A 20,070-nucleotide genomic window follows, 5' to 3' on the forward strand; every position below is an offset into this window, starting at 1 on the left:
AAATCAAAGGCAAGACGTTTCACTAATGAACGCAAAGTTTAAATGGAAAGCACCCAAGTTGGAAAATAGAAAATTATCCAACCAAATGCAAATTACCGCAGAAGCTAGAAATCATAAATAAAAACAGAAAATGCTGGAAAAGCTCAGCAAGTGAGGCAGCATCTGTGGAGAAAGATACAGAGTTAATGTATCAGTTCGAAGACCTTTCGTCAGAACTGGAAGATGTTGAAGAGTTAAAGTTTTTAAGCATGTACAGTGTCAGGGAAAGGGAGGGGGGTGGGAGGGGCGGAAAGAACAAAAGGGAAGGTCTGTGATGGGGTAGAGGGCAAGAGCGATTAAATGACAAAAGGGATGATGGTGCAAGGCAAGGAGGGTGGTAATGGGACAAGTTGAGAAACAAAAGATTGGTCTAGAGTAGCTGTGAATGGCAACAGCAGAACCATTACCAGCACCCGCTGTCTGAAAAAAAATGGGAGCAGTGGTTATGAACTGAAGTTATTGTAATCAATGTTGAGTCCGGAAGGTTGTCAAGTGCCTAATCGAAAGATGAGGTGCTGTTACACTGTTCCAATGAAGCTCGAGGAAGAGGCCGAGGACAGAGAGGTCAGAGTGGGAGGGGGAGGGGGAACTAAAATTGCAAGCGACCAGCAAATCAAGGTCAGGCTTGCAGACAGAGCGGAGGTGTTCAACAAAGCGATCACCCAATCTGCATTTGGTCTCCCCAATGTAGAGGAGACCGCATTGAGCAGCGAATACACTATATTAAATTGAAAGTAGTACAAGTAAACCGCTGTTTCACCTGGAAGGAGTGTTTGGGGCCCTGGACGGTGGAAAGGGAGATGGTGAAGGGGCAGGTGTTGCATCTCCTGTGCTTGCACAGGAAGGCGCCATAGGGAGGAGAGCAGGTGTTGGAGGTGATGGAAGAATGGACCAGGGTGTCATGGAGAGAGTGGTCCCTTCAGAATGCTGAAAGGGGAGGGGAGAGAAATGTGTGTTTGGTGGTGGCATCGCACTGGAGGTGGTGGAAATGGTGCAGGATGATGCATCAATGTGGAGGCTGGTGGGGTGGAAGGTGATACGGGGGACCCCTACTTGGAAAATCATCCAAGTTTGGTAACTGATCTTTTTAAACAGTTAAGCCCTCTAAACACAGGTGAGTGCCTGATGTACTCCTCACTTTCCCTAACCTACACTGGTTAGAGAATGGCAAATCAGAAAGCTATTGATAATATTACTGTGCTTTCTGCTTCAATGTCATGGGGAAAGTGGGGAGGGAAGCGAGGTTTGTTTGAGGAAGTTTTCAAGAGAGGGGGAAAAAACCCTGTACCTGTTATGCTTTGATGAAATACAGCATGCAAACTGAAGGGTTATGTAGTATTTTGTACTTGTCAGACTCATTAGTTGCTCCGCTGGATTCCTTCCCACAAAAGAAAATCCACAAATCTCAACTTTGGGATTAATGCAGTTTGCAATCCCTGAACGAAATGTAACTGTCAATAAGCAAAATTGGAAGCTCAAATAAACTCAGGAAGTTGGTTCACTGATGCCCAAACATTTTATGGTCAATTCTCATCGGTTCGCCCTCGTTTTTTTTTAAAGCACCATATTTGATGTAAATGTTTTATTTATAGCATTAGTCTCTGCCCCAACTGGGCAACCGCCAGAACCAAAACAAAGACAGGAATTGTCAAATACTTGGTCCCAAAACACATCCTGTTTCCTCTAATAAATGTACAATAAAAATTTTGCATCCAATTTTCATGACTCACCATTCATAACAGTCTTACCAAATCCACACTGGCAGGCTGATCAACACCAGCAATAAAACCTGGATCATAATTTTACTTTCACCAATGAGAATAGACTTAGTTCTTAAGCCTCGACATTGCATAAAAGACCTAAAATTTGGAATCATCCTTGATGGCCTTCTCTGGATCATTTCCACCATCATCAGGTCTTCATGGTGACCACAACTGGACACAAGCTCCACGCACAGTTCCCTCGATGACTAATTGAGGGTCAGTATCATTTTCTTGGATTTGTATTCTACAGGCCAACTTATAGGCATCAACATTTTAATCTGATTGCAAATCACATCAATATTTGGTCAAATATTCATTTTCTTCCCCCAGATTCACCTCGATATACCCTTCACTTCACAATTACACTTGTTATTTTTAGTAGAAAAATATATTGCCTCTCTTTTCTAAATAGTAGAAGAAATGCAGGGGAGGAAGTACTGTGGATATGCAATACTGTCACCATACATAAAGTTAAAAATCTCCTGCAGCACAGTTCCTTCATCCCTTTCCCTGCTCCATGGAGACAAGTTTCAGGATGCTGGCCTCATCGAGTTACTATGTGAGCATCAGCAATTGGCTCCAAAGTGAATGCTGTTGATCAAAGTGTCTGGGTTGTCTCGGACTTAACTGGATGAAGATTCTGGATGTTTGATCTTCCCTCGTGATGAAATTACTAATTAAATCACTGGCTGATTACCCTCAAAAGTAGCCACTTCAACATTTGGTTAAGGGATTACTTATTAGAATGGAATATATTGATTTGGATTTTAGAACAAGGGTGCTTATTTTACACTCAATAGAGGTGGCAGATAAGCTTTTGATAATATGCTTTACGGGTTGCGTTCCTGGTGTTTTACTTTAATCATTTTTTTCATGTTAACATATGCTGACATCTTTACAGTAGGCACAGTATGTGGAAAATACTGTAATATAGCTAGTGTAGTGGCAGACAAATGTCGATATTGGTTCAAAGGAAGGCAATGCTGCATTAAAATAATATGGTTATCCATCTCAGCAAATGACAAAGTACTGAAGTATAAATCATCTCCGTCACAATCCCAGACATTGTGCAATTACAGACCACTCAAATCTCGAGGCCTAATCAATATCTGCTGCAGGCCTGTCAGGTTTCTGGCTCCCAAGTGTTATAATCTGTACCGTGCTTCTCTTCCCTCCTCCCTCTACCCCACAACTAACCAAATCTTTCTTTTGCATGTCAATTTAAAATCAGCAGGTAAAAGCTAACAATCTACAGAAGCTTATGTAACTGCTTTTATCATAGAATCTTACAGCACAGGAGGCTGCCATTCGGCCCATCGTGCCTGTGCTGGCTCTTTGCAAGAGCAATCCAATTAGTCCCACTCCCCTGCTCATTCCCCATAGCCCTGCAAATTTTTCCTTTTCAAGTATATATCCAATTCCCTTTTGAAAATTATTACTGAATCAATTGAGGACATTTTGTTTTAAGCTAGTCCATTTTCCCTTTAAAGTTTCCCTTTCCCACGTCTCCACCTTCAATCAGGGGAATAAGACAGGACAGAACTACTGCCATCATTGGGGCCTTGGCAAACATTCAGTTAAACAGTGAAAGGAGAAAAATAAAGATTGATCCCAGCACAGATTAAGTATTTGCTTGTAAAGTATGTTATAACTGACCAGGGAGGGGGGTCAAACAGAATAGATCCAAATTGTTTGGAGATCAACAACAAAACTTATTCCTCGTTAGGATGACATTTGCTCTTCATGGGGGAAAATTATTGGTGGGTAAAATTAGATGCTTCTTGACCCTACGGATGGGTCTTTCAGTGGAGTGAAAGCTCATCAAACGTACCACTTGGTTGAAGATCACAAGGACGTATTATGCCAAACTTACTGTCCTGTGTGCAGGAACAGCAATTACCTATCAGTTGCCAAGTGGGGAATTTATAGTAATCAGGCTGTCTTGATAGGGCAGGCACAGAGCAGAAAGCATAGTGAATGCCCTTTCTAACTGTAGCAATCAAACCCATTCCACACTACTGTTGGCAAGTTTTAGGCATCTGGACTAAGAACATAAGAAATAGGAGCAGGAGTAGGCCATATGGCCCCTCGAGCCTGCTCAGTCATTCAATCAGATCATGGTTGATCTTCGGCCTTGACTCCACTTTCCCGCCCTATCCCCATATCCCTTTATTCCCTTAGACTCCAAAAATCTATCAATCTCAGCTTTGAATATACTCAATGACTGAGCATCCACAGCCCTCAGGAGTAGAGAATTCCAAAGATTCGCAACCCTCAGTGAAGAAATTTCTTCACATCTCAGTCCTAAATGGCTGACCCCTTATCCTGAGACTATGCCCCTTAATTCTAAACTCTCCAGCCGGGGAAACAGCCTCTCAGCATCTACCCTGTCAAGCCTGCTCAGAATCTTACATGTTTCAATGAGAATGCCGTACAAGAGGTGGCTATAAAACCAACCAGGCAAGTCAGTAAATTGACCATTCGATGGGGAGAACTTCAAAGTTAGAAATATTTAGCAAGTTTATTTCTCCCAAGCCACCACTTCTACAATGTTAAGATGCTATGCCTATTCCATGTGGCTTCCAGGGCATGAAAAAGGTTATATGGCTTTGAAACTGTATAAGCAAACAAGTCACCCAACCAGTGAAATCATCTAGCTATAACATGATTGTACTACATCAAATTCAGCTAATCAAGGATTGGTGACTTAACAGTTTAATGAAACTAAAAGTAGAACAACCAGTGGGCCTTGATACATTGCAGCAATTATAAGCTAGCCTTTCTGCTCTGAATTTTAACAGTTGAAATTCAGTTTCAAATAAAACAGCAATATAGCATTTTTTAAAAAAAAACATGCATTAGCTGCAAATCTAATTTACACGGTTAGGCACCATAACAGGTCTAATTTAGCTGCAGAAACTGAAATGGACACGCTGGGGTGATGGAGAATGTCTGCTCCTTTGAGGTTTTATCAAGCTAAGTCAGCCTGTTTGCAAAACAACCGTTACTCAAACGCAAAAATGTATGTTTTGAAGAAGGGTCTGCATCTGAAAAATTAACTTAACTGTTCTCTTTACAGATGCTGTCTGACCTGCTGAGTGCTTCCAGCATTTTCTGTTTGTTACATAAAGAAATAAATCGGCAGTGATAGATAGCAGTGCGTACACTCAAAAGCAAACCTCTTGGTCTAGGTCAAACCACCTGAGCATCTAAAATCAAACTTTATTGAAAATGCAAACCCCCTAACACCTTGTGTAAATTGCTCCCCTCAAAAAATAAATTATTAAGGAATTACCAAGTGTTTTACATTCCTAATATTTACACCTACAATAAAATTTCCTTTCAACTGGCCCGCATAATGAGTAATATGAAACCTCAAACCCTTTCACAGAAATCAGAAATTGCAGCTCAGAATGCCATTCAACCCATCAATAGGAGTTATTTGGTCCTTTTCATGTATCCTTTCACATTCTTCCTTTCCAAAGACTTAGCCAATTCCCTTTTAAATGGCTTTATAGTTTCCGCCTTAGTAACCCGCTGTGGTAAAACATTCTGGTTGTTCCCCCTTGATTTTTCTACTGATAATCCAGAGTTTCCAGCCCCTCGCCAATGTTCCCTTTCAAAATGCTCTGCATGTTTTACAAATGGCGCAATTAATTTCCTAAACTGTGACTTAAAAAAAATATTTTATATTTAAATGAATATCAAATCACAGGCGTCTGACGTCTAGTTTGCTAAAAGGGGAGCAGTCGAAAAATCCTTAGCAAATTGATCCCCGAAACTGAACACAAGATATATTGTAAAAGAACTGAACAAGGCCAGTCATTCCAACGTGGCCAGTGTTAAGCTGCAACAGCCGGCTGGCAGAATCCCTACACGAACAGAAGGTGCAGTGACATCTGGGGGGGTACAAAGTACAATTAACAATTTATGAAACTGCCCGAAGATTCAATCAATAATCAGAACTGCGAGATGGCGGTGAAACCCAGAGAGACATCATACAAGAACTGCCACTGGATGAATGCTCTAGTCTCAAAATGCAGGCACTTACAAATCAGTAAATGGTAGCGGCCCACAACATTCATTGGTAATGTAAAAGAAAACTTACAACAGCTGCATAATCTCACCACAGTGAAGAAATGAAAACCCAAAGATGTAGTGTAAATCCTACTTAAAATGTAATTTTCTATTTTAACCCAAAAAATTAGCAGAGTGACTGATTTATTTCTAAAAAGGTCGTGTGTAGATAGAACTGATAACTGGCAACATTTAACAAGACTACAACATACTTGCGGGAACTTGGAAGACATCACAAACAGATAAAATGGTTTCATGGATGTCACATGAACCCCAAGTGTAATTTACATGGACCTGCTTTTCCATTAAAGGAAGACACTCTCCCCCTTCACCACCAATTCCCACCCCCCTCACCTCCACCGTAACTATCCATGTTACATCAGACTAATAGCTCACATTATTGGAGGACTGACAGGCAGCGACTGACATTATTAAAAGTCAGATCCTCTAGTGTTCGGCAATTCTGCAAATGTAGAAATTGCTGCAAAATTTCTCTCCCGTTGCACCCTCTCCCCCATCCCACCCCTACCCTCCTGCTTGTTTTTGCTCCCAAGTTGTCCCCATTGTAAATTAACGAGAACCAATTCCTGGTGTTCCAAATCTATGGTGGCACTCAATGCCAATTTTCTAATCCCCATTGATTTGAAGCTCGTTAATCCCCATGAATTTCACATATTTCACATTAACTACAGCTACTACATGAAAATGTGAAATGCTTGGGAATTAAGTAACCCATTGATTTCAGATCATTAATGGAGTTGCCATTATAAAAGCTCTGTTCAGCAGGTGAAATGCATGTTAATAAAACTGCAAATCAATGGGAATTAAAAGGTTGCTTTGAGATGATAGTTTTCGGTCCACCAGGTAGTAGCTACTGACTAAACACCACAAAGGTGTTATGTGGAAGATGCATAAGAAACAGTAGGCCAGACAGCCCCTCACGCCTACGCCACCATTCAAGGTTGCGGCTGATCTTCTACTTCAACTCCACTTTCCCGCCCGATCCCCATATCCCTCGATTCCCTTGCTGTCCAAAAATCCATCGATCTCATCCTTGAATATGCTCAATGACTGAGCATCCACAGCCCTCTGGGGTACAGAATTCCAACAACCCTCTGAAGAAATTTTTCCTCTTCTCGGTCCTAAATGGCCGATCCCTTACCCTGAGACTAGCTCCAGATTCTCCAGCAAGGAGAAACAGCCTCTCAGCATCTATCCTGTCAAGCCCTGTAAGAATATTATACGGTTCATTGAGATCACTTTTCATCCTTCTAAACTCCAGAGCATATAGGCCCATTGTACTCAACCTCTCATAGGACAACCCTCTCATCCCAGGAATCAACCAATGAATCTTCATTGCACCCCCTCTAAAGGCAAGCATATCCTTCCTTAGGTAAGGAGACCAAAACTGTACACACTACTCCAGGTGTGGTCTCACCAGAGCCCTGTACACTTGTAGCAAGACTTCCTTACTGTTATACTCTAACCCCCTTGCAATAAAGACCAACATTCCATTTGCCTTCCTAATTGCTTGCTCTATCTGCATGTTGACTTTGTGATGTGTGTACAAGGGCACCCAAATCCCTCTGAAGACCAACATTTCTTAGTGTCTCACCTTTTAGTTACAAGATATGAATCAAAAGCTGAGCATGACAAACTGCTTTTAAACAGGTTCAAATTTCAAAAACAGAAGCCACTGGTTTGTTTTTTATATATATATATTAAATATTGCATAAATTGAGTTTGAGATGTCCCCAAACTCTGGGCAGATCTGCCATAGAATCTGTTCTCATTCAGCAGAATTTGATCATGCTTGCCCCAAAATGGCCTTGAGGTGCTGCAGAATATTGGGGGACCCCCGATCATCGTGGCCCTGAAGTGAGAAATATTCCTAATGAGGACACCATCGATCAGTAACACACAGCCATGGAGTAGTGCAGTGCAAGTTTAATCCTCCACTTCACCACGATCCTGATTTCAGCCACATATGGGCAGATCGAGACCCATCTCCCTACACAAGTCATCGCAAAGTGCCCTTACACTTCAGAGCATCTGACCAAAAATGGGCATTGGCAGAAGTCTGGGAGCAGATACAGCTGGCCTTCAGATTTCAGGGACCCACAGCAAGACTGGTCATGTAATCCTTGATCCTACCCAAGTCTATATAGGCCTTTACTATTTGTTTTATTTTTTAAGTTACAAACCTATTTCATTGTCTGAGCACATAAAGCAGCTGCAAAATCAGGGTGACACCGCCCCAACTGACAGATTTATCCTCCCTTCCTCACTTAACAGTCATTAGATTTTTAATGTATATGCTAAAGCTTAGCAAAGCTTATAGTACTTCCAAATCTATCATATTAAAAATGGTAGGTCGGTCATAAAATTCCATTTCAAAATGCATTACAAATTCCTAAGTCAACCTGATCCTATGGATAATCCTTTGATACAAGTGTCCATATATAATCGCTATAACTATTGCTTTTATAAGTGGTGCTGTGATAGAAAGTTTAAAACATTGAAAACCCCTCAGAACAAAAATGGGGAACAAATGCACCTTCACAAATGAAGAAATCTTGTCAGTACAGATAGATATCTCTGTGGCTTTTCAAATAATTGTGGCCTTGTCCAACTTGAAATCTCGGAACCGCTTCAATGTTAGAAAAACATTATGGCCTCTTCATTTATAAAAAAAGATTTGTTTTTGCAAAATCAGGGTGGCACCACCCCAGCTGAGGGACAATTCCTCCCTCTCGAGGTACATTGCAAACCCCACCAACTGGGATATTCTCCCCTGCTGTGATACTTTTTCAAACCCTTCATGGCTCCCCTCCCTCCTCCTCCCTCTTTCCACCATCCTTTGCCTTGACCCGATGATCCCCCGCCCTCTAGCCTCGCTTGACCTGAAGACAGCACTCGCGTTTCTAAAGGTGCACAAGTAAGTGTACTAGCATAAGTATGATATGTACGCTAGGTGTGATTCGGCATGCGATGTATCTTGAATGTATGATTCTTTTGTGCTAGCCATGTAGGCAGTTTTCTGGTGTATTGTATTAGTAACCTTTTCCTTGAATTGAGAGAAGTGGCTATGCAGCTAGCAACAGAAACTGCTGGAAAACACTCGGGTCAGGCAGCATCTGTGGAGGGAGAAACAGAATTAACGTTCAGTTAGAACGCCAACATGCCCCCAACTACGAGGGCACTGCTTCACAGTACCATATATTGCAGGTGTCAAGTTCGTGCCCAACATCAATGAGCACCTACTGAATGCATGTAGACACCTATGGGCATGGTTAATGTCCCTGGTTAACTAATTAGTTTTTGTAGGTGCCCATAACAGGCTCTGGAACAAGTTGCCTGCTCTGACTTACTGGTGTGTGACCTCGAAGTCCTAAGCAAGAGGTGGGATAAATACTCTAGAAAATTAGAGGGGACGCATAGAAGGATATCTATAAATACATTTATCTCCATACTTCATTTCCCAAAATGCTTAGCAGGTTATTTCAATGAGGCAGCCTTCTTGGGTGTGCACAGATATGGACGAGACAAAATCTTCTTGTGAAACAGAAATATTTATCAATGAAACTCAGTGTTTAAATCCCTTCATGACCTTGCCCATCCCAATCTGTGTACCCTCCTCCAACTCCAACACCAGCACAGCCTCCCCCACTCACTGAACACTTCATTACTCTGACTTTGGTTTCTGGTGCATCCGCCCCCTCCCTTCACCCCACCACTGGCAGCCACATCATCAGTCACATAGGGTCCATGCTTTGTAATTCTCGACTTAAACCTCGTCCACCTCCCTCTCCTTTAAAAGCCTCCTTAAAACCCACCTATTTGACCAAGCTCCTCCCAATATCTCCTCCTTTGGCTCAGTGCACTTTTAAAAAAAAATAACACCTCTGAAATGCTACATTGAAGGGGTTATGTGAATTCAAGTTGTTATTAAGATCCTCCTTTTTTCACCTTAGAGGGTCTTAGCATAAGATGTGGAAACAAACAATGCAAAGAGGAAAAACATTCAAAAATTGAAAACTCAACTTAATTACTCTACAACATACCAACCATCCTTCATCCCCTCTCAAAAGGCTTTTGCAAATCTGATTAATTATCCGGGTTATCTACCTCTCTTGCAAAAACCTTACACAGAATAACTCAGCCACCTTCTCACAAACTGCAGAAAAACTGAATTAAAACAGATCAGCTGAAGAGTTTTGGAGCTCCCACAAGTAAACTTATGAGCACTCTGAATCATCACAACCAGCCAGTGAAATAATTAAGAAATTAATTGGTTAGGGTCACAACCTACATTAAAGCACTTCAGAACAAATCAAGCTTAGGGTTAGATGCCATGCGTGAATACACCACACCTAAGCAATCAAAGCTTCAAGTGCATGCAAAACTTGTACATACCAAATGATTGGTTCAATAAACATATTGAATGCAGCTATTAACTATAATAGCTTGCTTCATGTGCAATGTTTGAAACTGTATTGAGTGACAGTATGACCACTGCTCCAGGGCATTGCAATCTAATAAACCAAGATGAAATACAAATCCCAAAGGACAAATGGCTCAGTGTATTAATATATTTCACGTGATATCAAGAAACGACCGAGTGCACTGGACACAGCAAAGGCTAAAGCCCCAACATCCTGGCGATAGTGCTGTGGACCTGTGCTCCAGAACTAGCCGTGCTCCTAGCTAAGCTGTTCCACTACAGCTGCAACACTGGCATCTACCAAACAATGTGGAAAATTGCCCAGGTGTGCCCTGTCCACAAAAAACACGAGAAATCTAACCTGGCCAATTAGCACCCCTCAACCCATTCCCAATCAGCAAAGTGATGGAAGGAGTCATCAACAGTGCTATCAAGCGGCACTTACTCACTAATAACTTGCTCATCAATACTCAGTTTGGGTTCTGCCAGGACCACTCAGCTCCAGACCTCATTACAGTCTTTATCCAAACATGGACAGAAAAGCTGAATTCCAGAGGTGAGGTGAGAACGACTGCCCTTGACATCAAGGCAGCATTCAACAGAGTGTGGCACCAAGGAACCCTAGTAAAACAGAAGTCAATGGGGTTCAGGGGGAAAATTCTTCAGAGGCTGGAGTCACACCTGGCACAAAAGAAGATGGTTACGGCTGCTGGAGGCCAATCATCTCAGCCTGGGACATCGCTGCAGGAGTTCCTCAGGATAGCATTCAGCACCATTTGCAATTCCTTAGATAATGAAGCCATGCGTGCATGCAGCAAGAACGGAAAATATCCAGGCTTGGACTGATAAGTCTCACTCATTTTGGTGCAACAGTGAGAATACCATGAAGTCATACTGTAGAAAGAGCTTCAATCTCCATCCAAACCACGCAGCAAAACTGACCTGGAAAGTTCTCAAGTTAACACCAACACTGGCAGGTAACATTCACACCACGAGGGCCAGGATATGACCATCTCCAACGAGAGTGCCCCCAACCACCTCTCCTTAACATTCAGTGGCAATACCATCGACGAGTGCCCCACCATCAACATCCTGTGGGTCGTCACCATTGACCAGAAACTCAACTAACCAACCACATAAATGTCCTGACTTGGAAATATATTGCCGTTCCTTCATTGTTGCTGGAACTCCATACCCAATAGCATAGTAGGAGCACCTTCACCACACGGACCGCAGCGGTTCAAGGAGGCGGCTCACCACTACCTTCTCATGGACAACTAGGGATGGGCAATAAATATTGGCCTTGCTAGTGACAACAACATCCCAAGAATGAATTAAAAAATTTGAACCTTGCTTTGAATACAACTCTAATTGATGTGCTGAAGCTGTCCTCTGCTTATTGCCAGGGGCTTGCCAATGCGAACAGAGCTTGAGCAATCTCAACACACTTCCCAATGAACATGTTCAACTTCACAGATGTGCAACCTATCTAGCAATCATTGATAGTCTCACTCATTTTGGTGCAGTGAGAATACCATGAAGTAGTATTGTAGAAAAGCCTTCTCTCTCCATCCAAACTGCGCTGCGTAACTGACCTGGAAAGTACTCAAGTCAACACCAACACTGGCCTCCACCAAAACAAAAGGGAGTTTTATTTTACAAAAAGCAGACATCCACTCAAAACTATTCAAACAAAACTACCTCTGACTGACTTCTTACTGATTCTTAATCAAGTCATAACTGAGTTATAAAGGTGCTGGTACTCAGCTGGTGCCAATATTTGGATCTTGAAGCACTTTGCTAGCTTACAGGCCAGTTTTTGGAATTAAATTTCAATATCTGCCAAATCCCTTTTCCGAGTGAGCTGGCCAAGTACTTAGGAAGGAAATGGTCTCCCCATGCTATCTCAGCCAAGATGGCACAGGAGGAAATCATAGAAATTTACAGCACAGAAGGCAGCCATTCGGCCCATCGTGTCTGTGCCAGCCGCAAAAGAGCTATCCAGCCTGATCCCACTTTCCAGCTCTTGGTCCGTAGCCTCGTAGGTTACAGCACTTCAAAAGTGCATATCTAAGTACTTTTTAAATGTGATGAGGGTTTCTGCCTCCCACCATTTCAGGCAATGAGTTCCAGATCCCCACCACCCTCTGCGTGAAAAAAAGTTCTCCTCAACTCCCCTCTAATCTTTAAATCTATGCCCCCTGGTTATTGACCTCTCTGCTAAGGGGAATAGGTCCTTCCTATCCACTCTATCAAGGTCCCTCGTAATTTTATACACCTCAATTAAATCTCCCCTCAGCCTCCTCTGTTCCAAAGAAAACAACCCCAGCCAATCCAATCTTTCCTCATAGCTAAAATTCTCCAGCCCTGGCAACATCCTCCTAAATCTCCTCTGTACCCTCTCTAGTGCAATCACATCTTTCCTGTAATGTGGTGACCAGAACTGTACGCAGTACTCGAGCTGTGGCCGAACTAGTGTTTTATACTGTTCAAGTAAAACCTCCCTGCTCTTATATTCCATGCCTTGGCTGATAAAGGAAAGTATCCCGTACGCCTTCTTAACCACCTTATCTACCTGACCTTCAGGGATCTGTGGACGTGCACTCCAAGGTCCGTCTCTTCCTCTACAGTTCTCAGTATCCTCCCTTGCCTTGTTTGCCCTCCTCAAATGCATTACCTCACACTTCTCCGGATTGAATTCCATTTGTTACTTTTCTGCCCACCTGACCAGTCCATTGATATCTTCCTGCAGTCTACAGCTTTCCTCCTCACTATCAACCGCACAGCCAATTTTTGTATCATCTGCAAACTTCTTAAATGTAGGGGGCATGATTAAGTCTAAATCATTGATATATACCACGAAAAGCAAGGGTCCGAGCACTGACCCTGCAGTACCCCACAAGAAACAGCCTTCCAGTCACAGAATCACCCGACCATTACCCTTTGCTTCCTGCCGCTGAGCCAATTTTGGATCCAACTTGCCACTTTTCCTTGGATCCCATGGGCTTTTACTTTTCTGACCAGTCTGCCATGTCGGACTTTGTCAAAAGCCTTGCTAAAATCCGTGTAGATTACAACAAACACATTACCTTCATTGACCCTCCTTGTTGCTGCCTCAAAAAATCTGTGACCTCACTACGGCTGGACATAAAAGACAATTGCCCCTCTCCCATGATGTCATGACCAAGATCAGCAAGTAGAGGCTATTTTAAATTTGTAGCGCCTTTGTTGAGAGTTTTTGGGAGATACATATCAAACCAACCTCTGTTATTCTCACATTTAGATAATGTACAGTACCTCTGCTCTGTAATAAGCCCACTGGAAACAATCAGAAAATAGAGACCTAGTCTTCTGTCCACATACAGCAGACTGGCTCTTCATTTTCTAAATCCAAAAGTGAGTCAGTCCAATAAGCCATGTCTGCTTGCATCATGAAGCAATTTTACATTGTGACACAAGCACACTGAACCAGTTAAGTGCATTTACAAGACCGATAAGAAAAGTCTTGAGTTCCAGCTGATGGGAGACACGCATAAATAAGTCGGCATTGCCGTCAGCTGAACAGAGGCCAGTAAGGCTGCATTTGCTAGTCAGTGACGACACGAGACCCATGTTGCGAGTGAAGGTAACGCAGTATGTAAAACACTAAGAAGCTGCACCTATTCACTGCTGGGGATTTTGTAATCACTGCCCTACAGAACACTTGTAGGTCTGAAGTGTAAATAGGAATATTGGTTTTGAATTTAACTAACTTTCCAACCCAACCAAAACTTGGGAGGCGGCATAGTGGTGCCAAATGTCAGACCTCAAGTCGCAGAATAGTAGGATATAAATTTGTGCCCAATTCCCCCAAACAGCAAGTTGCTCCTCTTAACTATACTACTGTGGCAAACAGCAAATGGAGGTCTGGTGCTTACCCATAAAACTGAGGGATGAATCACCACAGACCGCTCTGTGTGTCTGTCGCTCAGCAGTTGCTAGCACATGCACTGCAATCTGATCATTCCTCAGCACCGAGCAAGCATTTCTGGGGAGGGGTGTTGTGGACACAAATTGCTGTTGCCTTCTCTTTAGGCTGCTGTTCTATTATTACAGGTGTGGGAAATCTTTTTAAATTGATCTGAAAATGAGGGAGACGTGGTGCGGGTGGGGGGAAGGGAGAGAAGGAACGAACAAAAGAAATCTCAAGACTTAACCAGAATGACAAAAATGTAGTCCAGGCCTGCAGACTCTGCTCTTCTCAGAAGAGGCTCACTTTAGTCCAAGGATGCCATTGTCAGCAAAAAACACACATTATCTTCCAATCTCTGCTACACATCAGCAATTCTGAACATCTGCCAGGGAACCCCACAGAGTCACAATGTGCACTTTGCAGTATAAAAAGGAGTTGTGACATTAAGTACATTGTACCAAGTGTCAGCTTTTATTCAGTGTGTGCTGCGATTCAGATATATATATATATATATATATATATATATATATATAGAAGCATACGTATGCATACAGGAAGCCACTGGGTGGCTGATGTACCGAGAGGCTTGAGTAAATGTTACCCCGCTATTCAAGAAGGGAAGGAGAGAAAACAGGGAACTACAGGTCAGTTAGCCTGACATCGGACGGCAGGAAAACGATGGAATCCATTATTAAGGAAGTGGTAACAAGGCACTTAGAAAATCATAATATGATTCGGCAGAGTCAATATGGTTTTATGAAAGGTTTGTCAAACATGATTTCCCTATTAGTGTTTTTTTTTAGGATGTAACTAGCAGGGTAGATAAAGGGGAACCAGTTAATGTAGTATATTTGCATTTTCAAAAGGCATTCGATAAGGTGCCACATAAAAGGTTGTTACACAAGGTAAGGGCTCATGGGGTTGGGGGTAATATATTAGCATTGGTAGAGGATTGGTTAAAGGACAGAAAAGAGAGTAGGGATAAACGGGTAATTCTCAGGTTGGCAGGCTGTATCCAGTGGGGTACCACAAGGATCGGACTTGGGCCTCGGCTATTTACAATCTATATTAATGATTGAGATGAAGGGACCGAGTGCAATGTATCCAAGTTTGCTGACAATGCTGTGAGGAGGATACAAAGAGTCTGCAAATGGGTATAGACAGGTTAAGTGAGTGGGCAAAATGGTGGCAGATGGATATAATGTGGGGAAATGTGAGGTTATTCACTTTGGTAGGAAGAACAGAAAACCAATATTTTTTAAATGGTGAGAAACTATTAAATGTTGGTGTTCAGAGGGACTTGGGTGTCCTCATACAAGAAACACAAAAAGTTAGTATGCAGGTACAGCAGGCAATTAGGAAAGCAAATGGCATGTTGGCCTTTCTTACAAGGGGGTTGGAGTGCAAGAGTAAGGAAGTCTTACTACAGTTGTACAGGGCTTTAGTGAGACCTCACCTGGAGTACTGCATACAGTTTTGGTCTCCTTATCTAAGGAAGGATATACTTGCCTTGGAGGCTGTACAACGAAGGTTCACTAGATTAATTCCTGGGATGAGAGGGTTGTCCTATGAGGTCGAGTAGAATGTGCCTATTCTCTCTGGAGTTTAGAAGAATGAGAGGTGATCTCATTGAAATATAAAAGATTAGGGGGCTTGACAAGGTAGGTGCTGAGAGATTGTTTCCCCTGGCTAGAGTGTCTCGAACGAGGGGGCATAGTTGCAGGATAAGGGGTCGGCCTTTCAAGACCGAGGTGAGGAGGAATTTCTTCATGCAGAGGATTGTGAATCTTTAGAATTCTCTACCCCAGAGCGCTGTGGATGATGAGTCAGTGAATATATTCAAGGCTGAGATTAATAGATTTTTGGACTCTTGGGGAATCAAGGAACATTGGGGATCAGGGGAGAAAGTGGAGTTGACGTTGAAGATCAGCCATGATCTGATTGAATGGCGGAGCAGGCTCGAGGGGCCGTATGGCCTACTTCTGCTCCTATTTCTTATGTTCTTATAAGCATTGGTTCCTCCATTACAGCAACTCCTAACTCACCCTCAAAGACTATACAGCCACTCAGGAGCAACATTTCAGGTGCATTATAACCGTAAAGGTACCAAACTTTCTCTTAAAAGCAAATACTATACTAGTAGGAAAAGTATTTTGAGTGGCACGATCTTTCTGTTTAGCCAGAAGACTTCCCTGTCAGCAAAATCTAACATTTAATCTCATTTGCCACCTCTCAGAGCCCTACATGTCTGGTCTCAAACAAAATCATTTATAATGATCCTTCCAGACAAAGAGCACCGAATATTTAAACTAAAAAATAAAGGCTCTGCATTCAGGATTGAGAAGGGTGCTCCTGACTCAGTCCATCAGCTGAACAATTATTTTCCAAGTTTGAGACAGGCGGAATATTGTCGGGGCCCGTAGCCTTTGCTGTGTTCCATTGTGGGTTCTCCACTGAGTGTGGGTAAGCAGACAACAATAGCTCGAGGTAGGAGCTACCCTCATGGAACTGACTTATTGCTCTTGGGTTATTTTTCTTCACAGTTTTGACTATGGCACCGTATTAGTATCACAGCCTGCGATTTTTCACAGTGAGTTACCAAGCTCAGCAATGTCACATTTTGGGAGAATTTGACTGAGGGGGGTTTAAAAAAAAGCAGCTAGGGTGGGCTTTTATTGGAGAATTATTGGAGGTTTGAGAACAGGTCTCAGTCAAGGATGACACGTGGAAACCTGAAGGGGAGAAAAAACAACTTTAAAAAAAAAAATCACAAATCCCTTCCTTATATTGCACTCACTATTAAATACGCTCCACAACTATCAACATTCCAGAAACATCTATCTGCTGCACAATCACAAGAACTAGGGGACATCAACAGAAGGGATCCTAAAACTTTGTCTATATGGGAACATTTGACACTGTCAGAGATGATTTACATCAAACTAGTTCACATTAAAAGTGGCAGTGCCAGTGTGGAGTCATGGAGGATCATGACTCTGCCCCAATCATTAAGGTCAGCGTACGCAGCTTTGGAGGACCACCTCCATTTCTCACCCAGGAACCTCTGACACCATCTTCAGCATGCAAGTCCATGTGGTTTCCAGCTCAGCCTTTGGACTAGGCATGTCAGCATTCCTCAGTTTCCCAGCTCAATCCCCTTCCTGTCAAGTTGGCCAAATCTTGACTTCAATCCCCCCCCAATTGAGTCAATCCTAGCTCCGCTATTGACTTTTCATCTGTGGAAATGTGAATTATAGGTCTTCTGCATTTGTGGAATAAACCAATAAATCACCATCTTGGTTGGTGCAGTATCCTCAGCCTCAAAGTTGCAGACTTAGAGATCATTAGTATTCAGCAAAATAAACAGCTCCTAAAATCAAAATGATGGAACACATGATTAGGCTAATTTATTATGGAGATACTAAAACGGAAAGCTTGCGTGTATTGCATATTTAGGTAGAACAACATTCCCTTAGGGACACAGCGCTGCAGTCGGCTTAAATGCGGTTTTTCTCACCTCCCGAGCTGGGTTTGTATTCAGGAGCCAGGATGAAAATTCTCTCTCCAATAACTGTATCCTTGGACTCTGACAAGTCTTAATGCGGTTCCAAGTACGCACGCGTCTACAACAAAAAATTGCCCATAATTTGGCACTGAAGCTGTAATCTTGATTGAAAGCTGTACTGGGTTTTTTGAGAGGGCTCTAAGGTTGAAGTTAAGACTCACTGTGGGGTTAAGAACAGGGATTTTTTTTTTTTAAAACTGTTTCTACCAATTGCTATATATGACTTTGGTGTGCTTGATGCTGATATTGGGTTCACAAAATAGAAAAATTTCCATTACCCAGCACAGACATCCCTCGCATTCATGTCACATTCAAAGAGCCGGCACAGGCACAGTGGGCCGAATGGCCTCCTCCTATGTTGTGAGATTCTACGAGCGTTACCAACAGTTCAAATAAATTGTTCTCCTTAGAGCAGGAAAGGTTAAAGGAAGATTTGACAGAGGTGTTCAAAATCATGAAGGGTTTTGATCGAGTAAATAAGGAGAAACTGTTTCCAGTGGCAGAAGGGTGGGTAACCAGAGGACACAGATTTAAGGTAATTAGCACAAAAAAAGGCAACCTGAGGGAAAAAAATTTAAGGCAGCGAGTTGTGATTTTTAAAAAATTTGTTTGTGGGATGTGGGCGTCACTGGCAAGGCCGGCATTTATTGCCTGTCCTTAATTGCCCTAGAGAAGGTGGTGGTGAGCCGCCTTCTTGAACCGCTGCAGTCCGTGTGGTGACGGTTCTCCCACACTGCTGTTAGGTAGAGTGTTCCAGGATTTTGACCCAGCGACAATGAAGGAACGGCGATATATTTCCAAGTCAGGATGGTGTGTGACTTGGAGGGGAACATGCAAGTGGTGTTGTTCCCATGTGCCTGCTGCTCTTGTCCTTCTAGGTGGTAGAGGTCGTGGGTTTGGGAGTTGCTGTCGAAGATGCCGTGGTGAGTTGCTGCAGTGCATCCTGTGGATGGTACACACTGCAGCCACAGTGCACCGGTGGTGAAGGGAGTGAATGTTTAGGGTGGTGGATGGGGTGCCAATCAAGGGGGCTGCTTTGTCCTGGATGGTGTCGAGCTTCTTGAGTGTTGTTGGAGCTGGACTTATCCAGGCAAGTGGAGAGTATTCCATCACACTCTTGACTTGTGCCTTGTAGATGGTGGAAAGGCTTTGGAGAGTCAGGAGGTGAGTCACTCGCCACAGAATACCAAGCCTCTGATGTGCTCTTGTAGATGCAGTATTTATGTAGCTGGTCCAGTTAAGTTTCTGGTCAATGGTGACCCCCAGAATGTTCAGAATGTTGATGGTGGGGGATTCGGCGATGGTAATGCCGTTGAATGTCATGGGGACGTGGTTAGACTCTCTCGTTGGAGATAGTCATTGCCTGGCATGAGTATCACTTGCCACTTATCAACCCAACCCTGGATGTTGCCCAGGTCTTGCTGCATGCGGGCACGGACTGCTTCATTATCTGAGGGGTTGCGAATGGAACTGAACACTGTGCAATCAGCAAACATCCCCATTTCTGACCTTACGATGAAGGGAAGGTCATTGATGAAGCAGCTGAAGATGGTTGGGCCAAGGACACTGCCTTGAGGAACTCCTGCAGCAATGTCCTGGGCTGAGATGACTGGCTTCCAAACAACCACTATCATCTTCCTTTGTGCTAGGTATGACTCCAGCCACTGGAGGGATGATCTGGTATTCACTGCCTGAAAGGATGGTGGAAGCAGATTCAATAATAACTTCCGAAAGGGAATTGGACAAATAATTGAAGTGGAAACATTTTCAGGACTATGGGGAAAGAGCAAGGGAGTGGGACTAATTGGATAGCTCTTTCAAAGTGGCACAGGCACAATGGGCCGAATGACCTCCATCTGTGTTGTATCGTTCTATGAGTCTATGATTCAAAAAAAATAGAAAAACTTGACTGAACTTTATCCGTGAGTGATCAGTTTCATTATTTGCTGTTTAACCCTCCAGCCTGACATTGGTCTGGATTTTATTTAAAAATGAGCCAAGGTCACATATTCTAGATTCCCTCCTGTGATCTTAGTGGGTGGAACTTTAAGTGGCTTTGGTGTGGCACTTCCGCTGGCTGAGAGAAAACAAACAAGAGCTCATTGCAAACAGCCTACTGAAACAGCGGTGCGGCATAATTGCTGCCTGCACCAATTCTGAGTTAACAGCTATTTTGACATGTAACCTTAGCAGCCAAAAAACAGGGCTTTTTTTTAAATAAGAGGTTTAA

General features: G+C 42.9%; 1 protein-coding gene across 1 annotated transcript in view; it reads right to left on the reverse strand.

Moving 5' to 3' along the window:
* gnai2a (guanine nucleotide binding protein (G protein), alpha inhibiting activity polypeptide 2a) overlaps positions 1-20,070 on the reverse strand; it is a 214,096-nt gene that overhangs the window by 115,597 nt on the left and 78,429 nt on the right. The gene's annotated exons all lie outside the window — the stretch shown is intronic.

The sequence above is a fragment of the Heptranchias perlo genome, chromosome 17 (genome assembly GCF_035084215.1).
Source record: "Heptranchias perlo isolate sHepPer1 chromosome 17, sHepPer1.hap1, whole genome shotgun sequence".
Taxonomy (NCBI): Eukaryota; Metazoa; Chordata; class Chondrichthyes; order Hexanchiformes; family Hexanchidae; genus Heptranchias; species Heptranchias perlo.